The sequence below is a fragment of the Saimiri boliviensis genome, chromosome 19 (assembly GCF_048565385.1).
Source record: "Saimiri boliviensis isolate mSaiBol1 chromosome 19, mSaiBol1.pri, whole genome shotgun sequence".
Lineage (NCBI taxonomy): Eukaryota > Metazoa > Chordata > Mammalia > Primates > Cebidae > Saimiri > Saimiri boliviensis.
Window position 1 is genome coordinate 27534674 of NC_133467.1, and position 22243 is coordinate 27556916.

Sequence of the window (22243 nt, forward strand, 5' to 3'; positions counted from 1 at the left end):
ATCTCTACTAAAAATATAAAAATTAGCTTGGTGTGGTGGCAGGCACCTGTAGTCCCAGCTACTGGAGAGGCTGAGGCAGGAGAATCGCTTGAACCCGAGAGGTGGAGGTTGAAGTGAGCCAAGATTGTGCCACTGCACTCCAGCCTGGAGACAAAGCGAGACTTCGTCTCAAAAAAAAAAAAAAAAAAGAAATACACTAAACAAAGCCTTTTTCACTCCCTTTTTCTCACTCCCTCTCCATCCACAAACATGCACACATACACACACACATACTCTATCTTTCTCTTCCCCCCACCCCCCACCTCCTCAGATTTGGTGACCATTGATCCAGGTTGGCCCAGGAATTTCCCATGTTAATACCTAAAGTCTCAGATCCCAGCAGACCCCTATGGCCTGGGCAAAATGAGACTGTTGGCCACCCTATTCCAGTATATGCCAGCTATGATCTCCCACTTCCCACCAAATGTAGGACATTGTAGCCTATAGGGTTTAAGTTAGAGAAAGACAGATACTTTTTGGATGAAGCATGTCACGCTGGGGAGTGTGGAAGAATTCTTTTCTCTAGAGGTGCTTTATAGAATGGTATATTATTTGCTGCTGTTACTGCTAAAACCGTCATAAGATAGAAACTGTGAGCAAACTCAACTTAACCGGGTTTCCTGTAAATCACTTTGGCTGCTTCAGCTGTATCATTCTAGCTTTAATGTAAGACGTTCAGAGGCTGCACCGTCTTGGGAAACAGCTGACCTCGCTTACTGCACATTAACCCTGGGGAGCAATTCCTTCCCTCTTCCTCGACTGTGGGTGAATATTAAGTAGGAAACTCCGCCTTTGTGTATTTATTTATCTCTGGGCACCGTGAGAGGAGAGGATGCTTTCAATAACAACTGTGCGGGGGCGAGGGGTGGTGGAAAATAAGACCTTTATTTTTATTTTTCTTCTGCACCTCAGCTTCCCTCTCTACTTTCTGATGCAAACTATCCTTTATTAGGGACACATTCTTGGAAACGCTAATGTCATAAAGCACACTGAGGGGTGGTCACAGGGTAGGACGTAAAATCTGCGAAACCAACGGTACCCTTTTAATTGCTAAAAACGTTTTAATGGAAGAGTGTTTATATTTGCACTCAGTTTATATAGGTAACTGTGGCCTGTGACGCAACACCTGGGAAGTGTGACCCAATGTAACTTTCAATTCTTGCAGACGAAGCCTAAGCCAGCAGAGCAGGCTCAACCCGGAGCTCACGAAGAGAGAAGCTCACAGAACATAAAATTAGGGCGAAATACAGCAAGTTCCTGAGATAAGAAAATCTGGATTTCCAAAACACAAAGATATTTGGAAATTAAGTGTTTCAGGAATAAAAATGACTATTTACTCCACAGTCTACCCTAAAGAATCTGGCATATAATTTGACGTACACCAAATTTTGCTAGAACTTCATCTAAAAGGTAATGCAAAACATGCCTGTCTGAGAAAGTAGAGGAAGCTAGCTCTGTTTTTTAAATTTTTTTTTTTTTTTTTTTTTTAGGCAGAGTTTCGCTCTTGTTACCCAGGCTGGAGTGCAATGGCACGATCTCGGCTCACCGCAACCTCCGCCTCCTGGGTTCAGGCAATTTTCCTGCCTCAGCCTCCTGAGTAGCTGGGATTACAGGCACGTGCCACCATGCCCAGATAATTTTTTGTATTTTTAGTAGAGACGGGGTTTCACCTTGTTGACCAGGATGGTCTCGATCTCTTGACCTCGTGATCCACCCGCCTCCGCCTCCCAAAGTGCTGGGATTACAGGCGTGAGCCACCGCGCCCGGCCCTAGAAAGTTCGCTCTTGAGCCAAGGATGGGGCAATGGCAGGTGGGAAACCCACGTGCTTTCTCCTGACAGGACACACAGCACAGAACTGCAACCCAGGCCCTGACTTTACCACCCTCCTTGAACCAGAACGGGGGCCACAGGCAGTTGTGTCTCCCTCCCTGTTGTGCATCCAGTACTGCTTTTAGCCCACAGAAGTGGCTGCTGGGCTAAGAACCACCTGCCCATCTCCTCCTTTTCCCACTCTTCCTCTGTGCTTACCTTAGCAGCACACCATTGATGCAGAGAATTCATCACCTGATGTGACAGCCCAAGCAAGCCTGGCACTAAGAAACTCTCATTTGCAACCCAGAAATACGCTGAGGTGCCACAAACCGGCTGATGTCAGCACAGAGCGGAGCTAGATCTACATATGGGCCAGATGCCATTACTAGAGATGCCTTCAGCGTGGGTGAGGAGCTGTACGTGCTCCAGGCCCTCAATCACCCAGGCACTGTTGGGGTCGGCCAGGAAGGAAAACAAAGAGACACGGAGGCATCCTCTTTCCCTCTCTGTGCAAACACACACAGAGCCACTGTATGTCAGGGAGACATCAGCTCACACAGTAGAGGTCACATCCTAGATTCATCATTCTTCCATCCAGCTCAAAGAAATATGTCTTCCTGATATGCTTCACACTTTCCCAGGATTACACAGACAGCACTCATCAAGCTATGGTTGGGGATGAAAAGATGCTACTGGAAAGCCCCCTTAGGGACGTCAAAAGATTTAAAATTTCCTGGGGAATTTTACAGTGGAAAACAGATCCAGGCCCAGCCTGGGTACTCCTCCAGTCCTGTCTCTAGCTGCCACCAGAGCGATCTTTCAAAAGTGTCATTCTGTGCATGTCATCTCCGTGTTGAAGCCTTCAATGGCTTCCCACTGGCCTCAAGATGACGTTCAATGTCCTCAGCAGGTCTGCAACAGCCTTGATCTTGCTCGCTTCCCATATCAACATAAGTATTTACATTCCCATGAATTTCCCATGACAGAGCAGGCACCTCATGTCTGCTTCTTTCTCCTGGAACGCCATGCCCTCACTCCTCCAATTCCATCCCGCTCACACTTTGGCTGCTGTTTAAGACAATTTGAGTATCTTTGAACATCCATCTGTGCCCTGGCCATGTTTGTTTCTTCTTCCTGCAGGCCCCCAGTTCTATGTGTGTGCCTCTATCACAGCACATGTGCTGCTGTATTGCGTGTGTTCCTTCACATGTCTGTTTCACCGACCTGACCAGAAAAGCAGGGCTGTGGAATTTATCTTTTATTCCCAAGTGCCTACCACAGTGCCTGACACATCACAGATATTGATAAATGTTTCCTGGAGAGGCACAGGACGAAGTAAAGAAACACTTAGTGGCCCGATGACATCCGTCCTCCGACATGGACATGGAGGGACATAGGGCCTCAGATCCCTGACCTCCACAATTCACTCCAACTACACATAAATAGCCGTGTACACCTAGAAAATATTCAAAAGGCAGAGGAGAAGCACTGCCAAGTTTCTGGGTAACTTTTATCTTCAGGCAGTGAACGTTTCTGTTACTAAATTGGCATCAGGGAGATTCGGGACTTCATAGCTTATCTCAAACAAGCCACAATAATTAATATTGATGCTGTTTTGTTTTGCTTTTAGGGAAAGCAATTGAGAAAGACACTGGAACCTGACTGTTGCAGTGGCACAGCGTAGCACACCGTCTTGACAAGGAGTGTTCTCCAGAAAGGCACAAGGAGAGGGAGGCCATCCTACCCTGCATCTGTACCAAGTTACCACCTCAAGCACAGTGGGAACTGCAAAAGTACAGAAGAGACATAGTCTCCTAACAGCCTGCTGCATCCCTGAGCCCCTATCTTTTCTCTTTCTGGTGTGAGACCCATATACAGATTCAGCTTCCCTCTTAGGATCTAGGAAAGATGTTGACAGATAAAATATGGGACGCCCCATTACACTGTAATTTTATAACGATATCCCATGCCATATTTCCATTTGCTAAATCTGGCAATCCTACCTGGGGATAACATGGGCTCTCAGACAGAAGAAATTTTATTCCGGTCTGGTTTGGTACCATAGGTAACTCAGAATCAATTTTGCCGCTTGTCTTACTTGGACATTTGGCATCGGTATCCTCATACAGAAACTTCTTTCTTGTGGTTGAGACCATCTCTACCAAGCTTATGCCTAGCTTTGTTTAGTTTCCTGCTATTTATTACAGCTCCTTAAGGACCGAGATAGTGACTTGCTCTTGCTATTGGAACGCTGCTCTGCAGCTCATCAGCTACTACCTGCCATCATAATTCCCAGAAGCCATTCCTCTGCTTGTATTTCCTCAGGCTGCTGGCTCTAGGATTCCTGTTTCCATGACCCTTTGACTGCCAGGGTAACCTCTCTAATTGCCACCTACCACTAGGTCAGTCCCTGGTGGCTTCACATCAATGCCACACCACCACACCCCTCTCTAGTCTGGCTCCCGTCAAGCCTCTTGAACCCTGAGATCTTGTTTATAGGTCTCTCTGTTCAGAAAGATTCGCAGTGCCATCAGCCATTCCTGGTAAAGAACAGAAATCCTTGCTACAAAGACTTTTGTAGTTTATGCTGCTGCAAAGAAGTAATAATTTTTCATTGTCAAAGTGAGAATCCTTCTTTTCCTGTACAGAGAAGTCAAGTGAGAGGATTTTTCGCCTCTGCCTGTCCACTTCCTCTGGTCTCTGGAAATCCAGGTCACCTCTCAAGACCCAGCTTGAGAGTCATCTCCTTCTTGTAGGCTTCTTCAAGGCACACGTCACCCACGTCTCTAGCCTCCAATACCACTGACTTACTGATCCTTCATTTTGACATTTAAAACCACGTGCATCTTTTATTTATCATTTAAAATCTCTGTGTGAGCATCATATGTATTTGGCAGTAATCACTTTGTTTTTAATTCCCGAAATACATATTCAATGCCTGTTTGTGCCATATACTGGGCATACAGTGGTTGATAAAATAAGTTAAAAAAATCTTGTATCTGCTCTTACTGTTTTTGCAGGAAACAGACATTCTCAATGTCATCAAAATAATGTATATAGATTCTAGATAGCAATAAGTGCTAGGAGAGAGTACAAAATAGGAACCTCACTTGGGCTTATGGAAAATCAGTCTGAAGGTGAACAGAAAACAGACAAGCCAGGAGTAGGGCAAAGAGAAGCCTTTCCAGAATTCCCAAGGGACTCAAAGAAGGCAAGAAAGAATGAAACAGAGGAGCACAGTGGTGAGTGAAGCAAGATAGGACCAGAGAGGAGAGGACTTAGTCATGTCCAGACTTGTAGGCTACATAAAAGGCTTTGATATGTATCCTCAACAAGATGGTAAATCATTCGATAACAAGCCATTAGAGGACAAGACTCATGTTTGACATAGTAGCTGCTCAATTAAACACTTGAGTTGAATGGATGGAGAAATGATGGCTTTGAAGGTGTCCCTTGGTGTCTCGTCCCTGTGAGTACTGGATAGCCTGGCTGCAGGTGTCCACCATAACTGCACAGTTAGAAGGAATTGTTAAAGGTATGCCTCTCGCTCTGGATTACAAATATATAACGGTGCATAAATCTAGTGTGAACTCTTACTCCTACTTCTCAGATCTACTACTCCTAGATCTCAGAACCCGGGATTTGCCAGACATAGTCCCCACTGCCTGATACTGCTTTTCGGACATTTCGATTTTCAAAAGTTGGGGCTATGGGACCACATGTGGGCCCCACATGCAGAGCATGGCTACTTCAGAAGCTCGTGACTAAAGGCAGGTGACTCGTGGTCTTCAGTTCACCTTTGGGAATCCCTGTGTTGTTTATTAAGATACTACAGCATATGAACCACAAGACTTGCCTCAGAAAAGTCAGGGGATGCTAATATCTCCTTCTATTAAGCAACAATACACCTCACCAAACTTGGTTTTAAACAAGACAAGCTCTGCTCCTCCAGGGCTGTGCTTCTGAGGCACTAACATGGGTGGCACCATCTTGCCAGTGACTATGGCTTAACTTATACTGGCAATGCAGAGTTCCGGTCTAAGACCTAAGAGTAAGATGGTATATCTGATCCATGTTCACATGGTATGAAAACACTCTCTTGTTAGAAGTTACTACCTTGAATTTTATCTTGCATGCACCCTAATTGCTAAGAGGTGCTCAGTTACCAACTGGAAGATTCCATCAACTGCAGCACCCTCATAGTGTGCCCTCCTGCCAACATCCTGATGCCACATTTTTAAAGGGCACTTGCATAATAGATCAACTCTGAGGTCAAGATCTACTCTGACTCCTTCTTAGCTTTATTCTTTTCTAATGAATTTGTTGTGAAGATCCAGGATTAATACTTTCATATAAGGCATCTGAGACACAGGGAGTGGTTTTAGTTGAGCCTCTTCGTAACCCCATACGGTATAGGAGATAGTGCGCATTTTCAGGTTTTGGACAGAGTTGCTTTTCCATTTCGGTTACAAGTACAAATAGCACAGTTCCATATAAGACGCTCATGTCTTACAGACTTAGGGGGTCCTTAGGCTAACTGTACCTACAAGAGGCTAAAGCTTGAAGTTTGATTTTATTTAATTTTCCAAAGGTTATCCTGATCTCCTGGCAAAGAAAAGTAAGCTCAGCTTGATTTTAGCTAAACAAAGGTGTCTTAGTGCAGAGAACTCTATTTGTATCTGAATAAATAACCTCTACCCTCATAACTACACAAACCAAAACATAAACACATTTCTTCGCATCAAGAAACAGCATTCGACAACATGCATAATTTCCACATTTACTATATCCACGTAGAGTTGATGTACATTTCGAATGTACTCATAGTACCTAAAGAATATACACAGACACAGGAACTACTTACACTAGAAAAGAGGAGCAGCCTAAGAAAAGACAATTATGCTTCCTCATAAAGCTACACCCAGACAAGTCAAGCAAGGGTATTCTTTTTCTTTTTTAAACTTTCAATATAAATTATCTGATTGGCTGACTCTATACAGCCAAGAATTCTTCATTTCATTTTTGTAACCTTTGACTTTGCTTTGGCTTTGTTGACAAGGCTATTATTTACTAAGGGTACACACAGAGGGTGTATATACATCTTAATGGTGAACAGTGGCCCCACATGGAACACACACACACACAGCCAGTATGTGTGAACATGCCCTCGTGGGGTAAATCTTGAGGCTATTTACCATTGCACAGGAAGCTAAACCCCTTACACTTTTCTGACCATCCAAGAGACAGCAATTACCCCAGATTATCAGACCAACAATGACATGCCGTGTAAAGAGAGACACTGAGCCAACTCCACATCCCAAAGACTGGCATATTCAAGTACACTTAGGACATTAATAGCAATTTACGTGCCATCACTGAGACAAAGCCACAAAGGCTCCGTTGGCAGCCTCTTATTTTGAAGCCTATTATTTGTGGGAGTTACAGGCTATAATCACAACAGAAACTTTCAAAACCCTTATCTTCCGTGACGCACCAAATCTATTTCAGAGCCATAATTGCTATGTCACCAGAGAGTTTGCTGCTTAATGCACTCAAATGCCATTTAGTGTTTGCAGGGTCATTACAGCTAACAGAAGGGCTGGGGGGCAGGGGGAGGGTGGCACGGGGAGATACGGTGGGAAGCAGACCCGGGCTGGGGGGTGGGGGATGCAGACAGAAAATGTTGACAAGAATGTACTAGAACGGGGTGCTAGCATCCATTGTGCCAGATTTACTGATGGGAGGATACTGTTGTTTTTAAAATTCTATTTACGGATGAAATGAAAACAAGAGCTTGAAAACAATCTGTGTGCTCAAGAATTCTGAATTCACTTGACACCACCCTAGAAATACTCAGTGGATGCGGGGGGACAGTCACTCTCTTTTATTCTGGAATTCTCACCCAAGTGTACGGGGTTTGATTTTTTGAAATTTTTATTGTTTCCTTTTAAAGAGTCCCAGAATTTCTGCAGTATAAATCTTTCAGCTGTACTATGGGCTCAGGAGTTTGCTTTGGCTTTTCTGTATATGTGCTGCTATGGAATAAGATGCGCAGAGTAGATGATGGTGAGATGTCAAGGTTCAACAACCTAGAAGAATGTGTTATTTTACAGATACTAAAAGAAGCAAGAAGGCTGATCGAGCATCCACAATAAAACGTCAAGTCACTCAAAATACGATTTTCTTGACCTAAGTGTAGCTAAGGTCATAAGAAAGCTTTTTTAATAGATGTAGCTTTGATCTCTTCAACCTGGCTATAAACAAGCCAAGGACTTATTTATTTGGCTTAGGGTAATACTAGGTCTAGGGCAAATCTCCCCCCAAATATTTCACTAACATACCTCTAGGTTCTTTTAGAAAATTCTTGGGTACTATTTTACAACCTGAGAATTTTCATAGATCAGAAAGATAGAAAATGTCAAGCTAATTCAGATTGTAGGATTAATTACTTTATTTATTTGAGCATCAACACCAGTATCACTTACAAATAGTTTTCCCAGGGTAACCATCCAGCTTTCCCTCTGAAGAATTTTACACAGTAATAGGATGAGACCTGGAGCCTTATTCCACAGGAGTCCTCCTCCACTCAGAAACAGAATTTCTATTTACTAAATGCTGGCCAAGTGCAGAAGAATTAATATCCTTATTGTGCAAGAGTTCTTAGAAATCAACAGGAAAAGAGATGAACATTTCAAGAGTACATACAAAAGGCCAATAAACATAAAAAAGTTCAATCGCAATAGTAACTCAAGAGATACAAATTAAACTAAAAACGAGATGCCATTTAATGATTTGATCATTGACAAAGGCTGAAAACAGTTGAGGGTGTGAAGCAATGGAAACTACCAGAAACTGTTAGTGAGAACCATCAACAGAAGCTCCTAAAAGAAAAGTTGGCAGTCCATCACAAAGACTGTAAACTTATTCACACCCTTTCATTTAACAATTCCATTTTTAGAAATTTATCCAAAGGAAATAACAGAAAATGTACATTAAATTTTCTGTGCTATAAAGCTTATCACCATGTTATTAATAATAGTAAAAAAAAAAAAAACAAATCAAAACACAGCTTAAATGTTCTACAGTATAAATTGAATAAATATATTGTGGACTTTCCCTATAACCGTTTCCTGGGCAGTTATTTAAAGTTATGTTTGAGAAGAATGTTTAATGATATGGGAAATATTCGTATTTTTAGTAACAGAGGTAGCTAAAATGAAATGTAACTTGCCTACACCCACACAAAAAAACACACTTACACAGAAAATGCTAGAAGGCTATAAGCACAAAGAGTAAATTTTCTTCTTTGTGGTTTTCCTGCATTCTCCAAATTTTCTCCATTAAATATTGATTTGCAATCAGAAAAACAAATTTTAATTTAAACGAAGTGTCCAAAGAAGAGTCCACGTATACCTTATGTCTGTTTTGTGTGGCAGCCAATCTCCAGAGCTCATTAAAGAAGAGCAGCCAGTGCCATCTTAGCCAACTACAGGTCTTAGGAAGAAAGGCTGAGGGAACCGGATTCTTTTCCCCAGAGAAGAGAGAGTTAGCAAGTGACTTCATAACTCTTTCCAAAATACAACAATTACCTGTGAAGAATGTTAATCTTCACAGGTAATTGTTTTTTCCTTTACATGAAAATAGGGCTGCTGGGCACGGTGGCTCATGCCTGTAATCCCAGCACTTTGGGAGGCCGAGGTAGGTGGATCGCCTGAAGTCAGGAGTTTGAGACCAGCCTGGCACCAAGATGAAATTTCATCTCTACTAAAAGCACAAAACTTAGCCGGGTGTGGTGGTGCGCACCTGTAATCCCAGCTACTCAGGAGACTGAGGCATGAGAATCACTTGAACCTGGGAGGTGGAGGTTGCAGTATGCTGAGACTGCGCCACTGCACTCCAGCCTGGGTGACAGAGTGGGACTCTCTGTCAAAAAAAAAAAAAAAAAGAAAGAAAGAAAGAAAGAAAGAAAGAAAGAAAGAAAGAAAGAAAGAAAGAAAGAAAAACAGGGCCAAGGAATAGGCTAAACAGGAACAGCAAGATCTTCTGAGACAAGATGGAGAGCTGCTCAATATCAGGCATTAGGTCTCTTTTCATTTTCTTTGCCTTAATGCCCAACAGGATTCTAGTTAATGGTAAGTCCCAAGAAAATGTCTGCTGAACAAATGAGTGAATGAATGAATGATGGATCAAGCTCAAGGCCACAGAGATAACACCTCCCCCAAAGAAAAGTATGGGAAAGAGAAAAAATAGTAACAGATATCTGGGCTCTGAATATATACATATATATATATATGTATATATTCACCTCCCTTCAAGCGCTCCATTGCCATATGTTGCTAATGGCTAACTTATTGGACAGTGCTAAAATAGAACATTTCTATCAATGCAAAAAAGTTATATTGGACAGCATGGTTCTAGAAGGAAAGAACAGCTTTTGCTAGTCACCTTGAAAATCTATATAAGAATAGCAAATGTCAAATGTGTGGAGATACACACACACACAGAAATACATACATACACACACATGCATATATGCCCATATCCAGAGTATATATACACCCATAAAGCATTTCTGGCATGAAAATTATAGGGGTACACAATATAAATAAATTGGAGGTAAAAGATGGGTACCAGGCTGTGGTAAACAGAAAAAAAAAAGAGCACAAAAAGCCATTCTCTTGCGGGAGAAATGCTCTGCATAATAGAAATGCAAAAATACATGTTTTTCGGGGGCGGGGGTTCCAAGCAGGTAGAAAATTCGGTTGGAATAGATCGATTGCCGGTTAAAAAAACATACACACAAAACCCACTGACAGCAGGTTCCACTAGGATCACTTTGAAAAGCATTCATTGAGGACCTACTGTATACCAGGCCTGAGTTGAGGAACAGGATCTAAAACTATGATCATTCTCTTCAGAATTCCGTGGTCTAGACGGGAATGAAAGGTAAGTGTCAGAAAAGAAATCCCATTCCATCCCCTGTGTCGGAAGTAGTATGTAGGCACAGTTTGAAGGAACTAGGAGGGACTTCCAGAAGACAGGCCTGAGCTAGGATCCCTAAGATGAGTGGGATTATGAAACGTCTGCTCACTGCCATAGATTTTGGGCTATGGATTCTACTGATTGAGAACTTTGTTGCCCCTAACAAAGGCCAATCTTACCCATGACAAGAGGGAAAAAGAATGCACATTTATAATGCTAGGCACTTCAGGAACCTGTGATCTAGAAAGAAAGTAAAAGAAAAGTACCAGGGCAGGTATGGGTGTTTGTCAACTGCAAAAATCACCACATTAGACAAAAAATGAAAACGGATTCTTCAGGCCTATTTTGCTCACCTTCAGATTTTTTTTTCTTTTGTAGGGAAAAGGTTATTGCCCTGATGCCTGGCTTTCCCTTCTCTGAATTCTTTTTTGCTTGCCCCAAAAATAAATTCCTATTTTAATACACTTGAATTAAATAAGTTAATGCATGTAAAGTGTCTACCACATAGAAAGAAGTAAATAAATGTTAGCTATTAATACAATTATTAAGTGTCATTTTGGCCTGCTAATTTCTTTCCTTATTGTTTTTTAATTGTTCTTTAATTTACTGCCTTAAACCACTTCCTTATTTTATTACTACTTGATCTGTTTTTTAATCTTTGTAAGTATCTTCTTAGCTGGTGTTATTTATTTTAACTACTCATCCTAGCTTATTTTATGTTTTTATTATTCTCTTCAGTACTTGTGTGTATCTTAATTGCTTTTAACCTTCATTTTGCAATTTCCATGCGATCTTATCACTCTCCTGTCAGTTTTATTCTTCCAATGCTTTGTAGTTGATTAGTAAATTCTTTCTTTCTACTTTTCTTTTTCTTAGTTCCTAGCTATTCTAAATTTTAAAGTTATATTTTCTATTGAATTTTCTAGTTTTATTGATATTATATTACCCTTGCAGGCTATCACATTTATTTTTTAACTTACTTTAAAAATCCACCTCTACTGATCTTTCACACCTAAATTCTAGAACAGTCTTGCCTTCTGTTATGATGAGCACCACACACCTCTCAGTGAAGTGACGATCTAAGATCCTGCTCTCATGTATGATCACTGCGTCACTATCTAGGATGGTTAACCAAATATGACACAATAAAGGTGTAGAGTGGCCTAGATCTAGCAAAGAGCTTTCTAAACAATTTTTCAAATTTAATTTTAATAATGAACTAGTCTTAAGCCTTCTGTATGCCACCCTGAGAGGATACACAACAGAGCAGTCACAACTGTGTTCTTAAGCGTTCTTTTCCATATCATGCAGCCTCCAAAATGTTTGCCATCAGTCAACATAAATTCTTTTACTATAAGGTTCTTGCCAATTCCCTTCACTTGGCATAAGGACTAGAGGTCAAGGGTCTATCTGGATAAAAGGAAAGAAGAAAGAGGAGAAATGGCAAAAGGCAAAAGAGGAAAAATGTAATAGGGAGGAAATGACACTATAATTTAACTTGCTAATATCTTTAGAAAGTTTCTATTTTTATATATCTCAAAAACTTTTCTCATTGAAATGTGAATGTAAATTGAATACAAGCCTTTAAAAGCAGGCTCACCATATCAGAACCTGAGACAACTGTAGAGTAAACCACCTCATTTGATTTAAATTGGCCTTTCTAGCAATGCTTGGCTATAAGACAGAAAGAGGGGCTGAGGGTAGAAGGTGGAAGGGAGGGAGCCCTTGGCTGCTTGGAAAAGAACAGACTATTCTGTGGACAACTATGTGCCCCGTCCTTCCATTTCCTTCTTATTTTGTTTTGTAAACTTTAAGAATGGGGTAGACACAAGAAAACAAAGGGTAGCAAACTTATATACAAGTGTATTACATTTGTCAAAATTCAGAGAATGGATACTTATGACTTGCACATTTAATTGTATACAATTTTGTTCCAGAAGAGAAGAAAACTGCAAATAAATATTGAACTCTAGTTAATGATACATGTGCCAGGATATTTACTTAGGAGAAAATGCACTGTCATCTGCAATTTACTTTGAAATGAATAAAAAAAAATCAAGATGGATTGATGGATGCAGAGAAGGATAAAAGGGTGCCGATATGACAATGCCAGTAGAGTTATATATTAATGATAGAATCTAGGTGGTGAGAATACTGATTTTACCACAAAATTCTATCCAGTTTTCCATATGTTTGAAACATTTGTATCCTTAACGCAAATAAAGCTATGTAATTCCTTCTCTTCAGTAAGCCCCGGAGAGCCTGTAGACTTTACACACTAGAGCACAGCTTCTCAAACTTCCTGTGCTTAACAATTGCCAGGGGATCTGGTTAAATTGTAGCATCTGATTTAATAGGTCTGGGTGGGGCCTGAGATTCTGCATGGCTCACAAGCTCCCAGGTGATGTTGTTGATCTGCAGACCATCCTTGGAATAGACTAGCAGGGCAGGGAGGAAGAAATCACGAAGCAGAGGCTGCCAGCAAAGGCTGAGGTCACCTGGGAGACTTGACAGAGCCTCTATCGTATGGAAGCCCCACAGGGTTTAGACTTAAAGAGTTCAAGATGAGTTCAAAAACATGTCCTGCTTGGGCTTGAAGAATTATTAGGTTAGATGAATTAGTGGCTGACACAGTTAAAAGATATTTTTTAAAAAAACCCATAATGAATGTAGGTATTTCTATATTTATAGTTTAAATCTTCCTCCATATTATTTCATAGTTGAAAGCAAATTATTATGCTATCTGGAGTTAAGTTCTTGTATATGATTAATTTTTAATAAAGAGCTCTATTTCAGGAAAAGCTGGTTTCAGCAGAAAGCATGCTTTTCTATGTTTTGTAGTAGGAAGTCTACTGTTTGCACAGAGTGCTCACACCTCTAAGACCATTACCGCACCTTTGGTGGCTTCATTTTAACCTTCATTTTGCAATTTACATGAGGTTTTATCACCCTCCTGCCAATTTTATTCTTCCAGTGCTTTGTAACTGATTACATTCTTCCTTCCTACTTTTCTTTTTCTTAGTTCTTAGCTATTCTAATTTTTAAATTATATTTTCTATTTAATTGTCTAGTTTTATTTATATTATGTTACTCTTGCACGCCATCACATTTATTCTTTTGACTTACTTTACCAAGTTACAGTTACCAAATAACCAGCAGAGCATCTACAACTTCACTAGGCAACATGGTAGTCACTAGCCCTAAGTGGCTACTGAAAATTTAAATTACTTTAAATTAAATAAAATTAAACATGTATTTTCTCTTTCAAAATTGCCGTATTTCTTTTTTTTAAGCTTCAAGATGTTTACTTTGAAAAACATGCTTGTTTATATATATACATCTTTATATCTAGCAGCTGATCTGTATTAATTCTTTATTGTCATATCTTGTATGTTAACAGTATTTAGTTGACACCAATTCTCTTTTGGACCTCATGCCCAACACTTCTCTTTTTTTTATTTCCAACTTTTAAGTTCTGGGGTACCTGTGGAGGATATGCAGGTTTGTTACATAGGTAAACGTGTGCCATGGTGGTTTGCTGCACCTGTCACCTAGGTATTAAGCCCAGCATTTGTTAGCTATTTTTCCCGATGCTCTCCCTCCCCCAACCCCCTCAACAGGTCCCTGTGTGTGTTGTTCCACCCATGTGTCCATGTGTTCTCATCGTTAGCTCCTATTTATAAGTGAGAACACGCAGTGTTTGGTTTTCTGTTCCTGTGTTAGTTTGCTGAGGATAACGAACCAGCCATATTTCAAGCCCTCAATAGCCATGTGTTGCTAATGGCTAACTTATCGGACAGTGCTAAAATAGAACATTTCTATCAAGGCAAAAAATTTACACTGGACAGCACAGTTCTAGAAGGAAAGAACTGCTTTTGCTAGTCACTCGCAACATCTATATAAGAATATCAAATGTCAGTCATGCTTATAAGCAATTCATATGTTTATAGTTAGTAGGAATATGGTTACATGTGTGTAAATACCCCTTACAATGGCCACTCACCAAATTTTTAAAAATAATATTGACTATCCTGGCTGGTGTATTTCTTCCCCTTCAGAGAATCAGATAACTGAACCAGATAACTCCCAGTTATTTTTGCTTTCTATGACTTTATGAAGTACAAGAACCATGTCCTATTGATGTGTATATTTATTCCTGGTGCTGGATATTAGAAGGATCTCAACAGACATTTGTGGAATAAAGCATTTTTATTTATTTATTTACTAATACTGTCAAACTGAAGCATATTTAGAGATGTGAAAAAGTATTGCCTCAAACTCAAATGAAGCCAGCAATTGGGATTTTTAAAAATTACCAATTTAAACCAAAGGGATTTTTCTGTGAAAGAAGTCTAATATTTTATCTAAAAGGAAGCTTGTTTAAGAACATGGACCTCTTTCCCAAAAGGCAAGAAGGGGTGAGGCCAGACTCAGCAAGAAGAAGACCATCTTCAGAAATCAACGGTAATGTTTCCTACAATTAAACTCAGCGTATTTAATTGCCTTAATATTTGCTGACATCTAGAGGGACCATGCCACTTTCAGGAGCAACCATAAAAACAAACTATCCCTTTGAGGTTGTGATTTTTCTTCACAGAGCAGAAGGAAGGACCAACTTGAGTCTGGAACGGCTAACCAGATCCTAGCCTGAGGGCAGCACGGCTAGAGGGCCAAATGCGGGCCAGGCTGGGCAGGACGCTATAAAACAGCAATTCCAATGAAAGGAACATGGCATACACTGCCCTTTTGCAGTTGAGAATCTTTCCAGAACCACAATCTTGCATTTTCTTGAGAATGGAAAAACAATAATTTGTTTATAAATGGAAGCTGCATTGGAAAATGTTTTAGACAAAATCCAGCTCTACTGTCCTCTTTAGAATTCAGAAAACTGAGTCCCGTCAAGAAAAACTGACTTGTTCACAGTCACACAGGCAGAAGTGGAACGTACATGTACATACACACATGCACACACAAACAGCATAAATGTGATCATGTTTAGTGTGATCACATCACTAGGTTTAAGATCGTAAGTCATTGCAACTAACTCTACAAAGAGAGAAGGAGTTTCCACAAAAGAATGCTTATTACTATATTATTAACTCCATGGTATATGTATGTGGTTGGGGTTGGTACTTTTCTCAGACTGTTGCTGGTTGGTCCTAAATTCCCCGCTTCTGCCATATAATTTAATTTCAAATTCCTTCCTGGGCTACAGAGTTGGTCAGTTCCCTTGGTCTCGTCTTCTAGGAACAGGAAATTCAATCCCAGACAAAGTGCTGAATAAGACTAAAAGGGAAATGTACCCTGACTGACATCAGGGTTTCTCCAACTTGATCTGGATGTAACATGATGGAGCTTCATTCCCCAAGGTAAAAAATGCTTATGTTTATTGAATGCATGAATAAATGAATGCATTAATAACTCATTGAATGATCCGATCTCATTTGTTTTCTGCACTTCATTTTATTTTTATTTTTGAGATGGAGTATCAGTCTATCACCAGGCTGGAATGCAGTGGCACAATCATGGCTCACTGCAACCTCCCTGTCTCCTGGGTTCAAGAGAGTCTCCTGCCTCAGCCTCCCGAATAGCTGGGACTACAGGTGTGTGCCACCGTATCCAGCTAATTTTGTATTTTTAGTAGAGACAGGGTTTCACCATGCTGGCCAGGATGGTCTCAATCTCTTGACCTCATTCATGATCTGCCCACCTCGGCCTCCCAAAGTGCTGGGATTACAGGTGTGAGCCACCGCACCAGGCCTGTTGTCTGTACTTTTAAGGGCTTTCACTTGGCAGCTGAGGAAAAACTTATCGGATTGCATATGAAATCACAATACAGGGACATTTTTTGCTTCTTCAACCATTGTGGGCTGAAATAAAATGCTTTTCTGGTCTCAGGGTTGTTATGGTGTTAGGTTTAAAGGTCCTATAAAAAGCAAAGGCACTTACTTACTTTGTTTCCCAGTGGTTTTGTTACGAAGGAAAGTGAGGCTCTTAGCTTCCTGAAGGCATGGGTCTAACTACTCTATCCCTGCAGCCTTCAAACCCTGTAGGGTCTGTTCTGCCACATTCAGACTGCTTGATTTTCCTTGCTTTCTTTACCTCTCAGTTTTGAGGCTGTTCACTAGTTTCTGATCATAGCACCAGAAGGTACCCAAGACAACAAACTCGGGGCACATCTGGGTATGTTTTTATCCCTTTGAAATTCAAATTCAGCTTGGTAAAATAGAAGAATTAAAACTGTGTATAATTAAAACGAGTTTTCCAAGATTTACACGTGAATTTTAATTACTACCCTCAGTTCCCAGCCTTACGATTCCACATGTGGCAACATCTTACTTAACATATACTTTAAGTGGAAAGAGGTCTCTTAGAAATAGTTAAGAAAAAATTAACATTATGGCATGCATCAAAAACGATGAGTTCGTGTCCTTTGTAGGGACATGGATGAACCTGGAAACCATCATTCTCAGCAAACTGACACAAGAACAGAAAATCAAACACCGCATGTTCTCACTCATAGGCGGGTGTTGAACAATGAGAACACATGGACACAGGGAGGGGAGCATCACACACTGGGGTCTGTCAGGGGGAAATAGGGGAGGGACAGCAGGGAGTGGGGAGTTGGGGAGAGACAGCATGGGAGAAATGACAGATATAGGTGAAGGGGAGGAAGGCAGCAAATCACACTGCCATATGTGTACCTATGCAACAATCTTGTGTGTTCTTCACATGTACCCCAAAACCTGAAATGCAATTTAAAAAACCTAAAAACATTATGGCATGTAGCCAAGTATTACTAAGTAACCTAGTGGTATCCAAATGTCTGAAATACGTACATTTAAACAGAAGGCTATTTTTGTCCTAATGATTTATATTCTATTTATTTACTTGGTAAATGTTCCTGTTTTCCCCCTTATCTAACATGGGAGAAAATAAAAACAAAACAAAAACACCTATATTATAGTTTAGAATGATAAAAGCTTCCTCTCTATTTTTCTATTACTATAATTAATGGCATGGTACTTTTGTAGAGATAGTGCTAACATTTATTTCCATCTCCACCAAATCTTTTGAGTAAGAAAAATCATAGGGGTATCTATTTACATCAAAGACTGGCTAGAGTAAATTCATTCCTAGAAACCAAATTTTAAAACAAATGTAGTGGCCAGGTGCAGTGGGTCACACCTATAATCCCAGCACTTTGGGAGGCTGAGGCGGGAGGAACACTTGAGCTCAGGAGTTTGAGGCCAGCCTGGCCAACATGGTGAAAACCCATCTCTACTAAAAACACAAGAATTAGCTGGGTGTGGTGGTACACACCTGTAATCCCAGCTACTCAGGAGGTTGAGGCTCAAGAATTGCTTGACCCCAGGAGGCAGAGGTTGCAGTGAGCTGAGATTATGCTACTGCACTCCAGCCTGGGTGACAGAGCAAGACTCACGCCTGTAATCCCAGCACTTTGGGAGGCCAAGGTGGGTGTATCACTTGAGGTCAGGAGTTCGAGACCAACCTGACCAAGATGGTGAAACCCAATCTCTACTAAAAATACAAAAATTAGCCAGGCGTGGTGGTGTCCACCTGTAGTCCCAGCTACTGGGGAGGCTGAGACAGGAGAATTGGAGGTTACAGTGAGCCAAGATTGTGCACTGCAATCCAGCCTGGGCAACAGAGTGAAACTCTGTCTCCAAAATAATAATAATAATAATAATAGTAATAATGCTTTCTACAAATATCCAAGGAATTCAAAAGGAAAAGTTTGTGTAACGAGAGCACGTCTTCCTTCCCATTTGGGTTTCAAGATATAATTTGAACACTGGGGTTGGCTAGAAAGAATAGAAGTTACTAACTCTAATGAAAGAGTTTTCTGGAGGGATGATCTACAATTTAGTCCAGTGTCCCTTGAGCTAACAGTAAGAATCAAAGAACATAACTGTAGAATTCTAGCGTTTTTGAGCTGAAAGAGAGCTCTGGGTTTGCTTATGAAATGTACACTTTACAGATGAAGCAAGAACACAGAGGTGAAGTAACGCCTTAAAAGAAAAGTCACCAGAAGGATCTAAGTTTCCTAGTTTCAAGTCGCTTCTCTCTCCCTCCAGGTTGTCCTTGGAGGTTCCAGTAACACATCTAGTAGGCAGAGCAACGAGAATCCAATTACAACAATGTTATGTCGCTACATGCATGGCTATCCCACAAACAGGTATAGGCAAGTAGAGAAACACAGCGACTCTATAAGGATAGGAGGAGTGAAAGGAATTTTTAAAAATTCATAGTAAGAATGATTCCACTGCTGAGGATAATTCTCTCGGCCATATCATTACCATATAAATTCACATACTTACTGCAGATTTGAATCTTATTCTCAGAGAATATGCATCAGCCAGAAAGTTTGGAAAATTTTTTCTAAAAAGAAAGACTTAAGCACATTTTTGGACCTTAAAGACAGTATATTTGTGGATAAGCATTTAAAATGATAATTCTCTCTAGATATTTTATAGCTGATACACTGGACATGGTTATTGGTCATTAAAAAGCATTTTTAACTTAGTGGCATCTTTTCTTCTCCTCCCTGATGTATTCATTCAATGAACATGTTTTGAGCAACTAATATATGCATGTTAGGATCATACACATATGCAAAAGTGAAAGACACAGCGATAATTTCTGTGCACATATGTACAGTGCAAAGGAACTATGTGTATATGATGAAGTACAGAGAAGACGGGGAAGAAGGACTAAGAAGAAAGACACCAAGGAGGAGCCAGGCTTGAGAGTTAAGTGTGATTTTGATGGCGCGGGGAAGTGGAGAAGCGTTGTAGGAGTGAAAGGACATCTGTGTAGATGGCACACGTGAGTGAACGTAAGCGGGGAAATGGGTAATGAGCTAAAGGTGAGCTGACCATACTGAATGGCATCCAGAGTTTATTTTGATGATAGGAGGATGAGGCAGAAGGCCAGGAAGACTGGGCCCAGATGTAAAAGACCCTGAATGTTGGACTCAGGGTTTGAGCTTGCTTGGGTAGGCAACAGATTTCTGAGCAAGGAATGACAAACTTCAGGGGATGTGTGTGGGAGACAGGAGGAACTAGAGACAGCAACAGAGATGAGGAAGTTATGGCAACAGTCTAGTTAATGAACAATTTCTAGAACTAGGATGGTGGCAGTGAGAATGGATAGGGAAGAATGTGATAGCTAAGTAATCTTTAAGTATGTCTGATTGACCGAGAAGTGGAATAATCTCCCTCCATTACTTCAGAGTCACTCTAAGCTTAGTACGCATTGCCCCTTGTTACATGAGAACACAAAGTACTTAAGGAGGTATAATTTAACTCTCACCATGGCTAGGGAAGGGGGTCTTTAGGCCTTGCATAGAACACTATATCCATCTCAAAAGCATACCTTTCCATCAGAAGAGAAAAGTGACAACTGTGTCCTAACCTATCCTCACTAGAAACTACCTACTGAGAAAACTGCTCACATCAAAGGAGAAAAAAGGTCAATTTAGAAAGTTATCACTTATAAAATTTCATACTGCATTCATGTGGAAGAATTTCTGCTTTGTCAAGCTCTTTCCTACTTCTTTTCTCATTTTCCCTAAGGCAGCCCTTGAGGTATAAAGGGTGAGGATTATTGGCCCCCGTTTACAGAAGAGAGATTCGGTATTTGCCCATGGGCACACGAGTTACTAGGACTAGCAGTCCCTTTTTGGGACTCTTACCACTGCACCTTGCAATCCTATTGCTGTGTGGTCAGTTAAAGGCAAGGTCTCCACTTTACAGGACTTAAAATAGATGCTGCTTGGATAAGACATGGGTGCTGTGAAAGCCCAGCCAGGAGAGCAGATAAAGGCTGCCCAGAAAATGTCCTCCACGGAATCAAACACAGTCCAGAGCCCAGCTGGGAATTCCATTGCAGCTTCAGGGTTAGGAACTGTTTATTTTTATTTCTTGGCTCAAAGCTTTCATTCCTGTCCTTGTCTCTGCTTGTCTCCTCTCTCTCTCCTGCTGGCAGTCATAGCCCTGCTCTATACACACGCGTCTCAGCATCTAATACCACCATCTAAAAATACATCTCACTATAACAAGCTGAGCCTCCTGCAGGTGGCACAATTTAAAACTGATATCAAAAGAACATACCATGGTCAGCCTTTGATTCATTTACCTCGCATATTAAAGGCCCAGAAAGAAAATAACCACAGTTCATGGGAAAAAAAATTAATGCATAATGAGAGACTCTTTCAAGCGGCATTTTCAAGCCTAGTTTTTGTGGTGGGCTTATGTAATCAGACATAATTGTCTGCACATGTTTGGTTACACTATTTCAGAAATTATTCCCAGTCCACCAGATGATGTCAGAGGGGTCAGTGTTGACCGCCCCCCACCCCCCACCAGCTCCAGAGTCTGACTGCTCTCTCTCTTCTATGCTCCCCAATTAGGAAAGAAAGGTGCCAAATAACAGAAGTGTCAGCCCCATTTCCTGCCTAGTCACGTGGACTTCCTTCAGTTCCGTTTTTGAGTATGCCCAGATTCTTGTCCCTAACTCTGTACTTTCCTCATGTTCTTCTCTTCTGCTTATGCACAGAGCAAAGCTTTCTCTGGAAAAGTTTATCTTATATCCCCAAAAGATTCAGGAAATACGTCAATGCATGTGTGTGTAAAGCTGTACTCAGAGACAAACCCAAACAACTTCATTAATTTGGAAATCTTCTGGAGAACCCACTTTCCCACAATGGCTTCTTGTATTTTTCCAAGCAGTCTTCGCAGCAAGTAAGCCATCAATGCGGTACTAATAATGTAGTTAGAACAAGCATAAAATGGGAAGAATCTCTTTGCTCTAAAAATCCTTCCTAGAAAGTAACATGACTGTCCAGAATTTGTTTAACAGGGTTAACTTTGAGTTCTCTCCTTCTCTTTCAGAGGAGACTTGACAAATATTGTATAAACTCAGAGGGGATTTTGCCTGAAAAAGGTAGAAAATAAAGACTCCCTAATGTAAGTGGCCTTGAAAGTCACCAAGACAACCACAGTCTGGTGCTTGATTTCCTTCTGCAACCTCCTTACCAAGTAGCTAGCCAAGCCATGTTTGAATTTTCCAATGATAGGGAACTCCTCAAGATAGCCAACCCCTTCTTTGGAGGACTCTTTCTGTGAGAAACGTCTAACAGATGTTGAAGTGAAACCTGTTTCTCTGAATCAGCTACTCACTAGTCTTATCCTAGCCTAACCCCTTTAGATCATTCGTGATGAATCTAATAGTGTTAGCATGCCTTACGCTATTATGTACCACCCAAATTTTCTCTTTTATGAGGTAAGAATTCCTAATGTGTTCAACCATTCCTCACCTTACTGAGAAATAACTGATATTTTCTTAATCCTCCCAAGCCAGACAGAACCATGTATGACTTGACCA

General features: G+C 40.8%; 1 protein-coding gene across 4 annotated transcripts in view; it reads right to left on the bottom strand.

Moving 5' to 3' along the window:
• Positions 1–22243, bottom strand: part of PBX1 (PBX homeobox 1) — a 315670-nt gene that overhangs the window by 29170 nt on the left and 264257 nt on the right. The window lies entirely within an intron of this gene.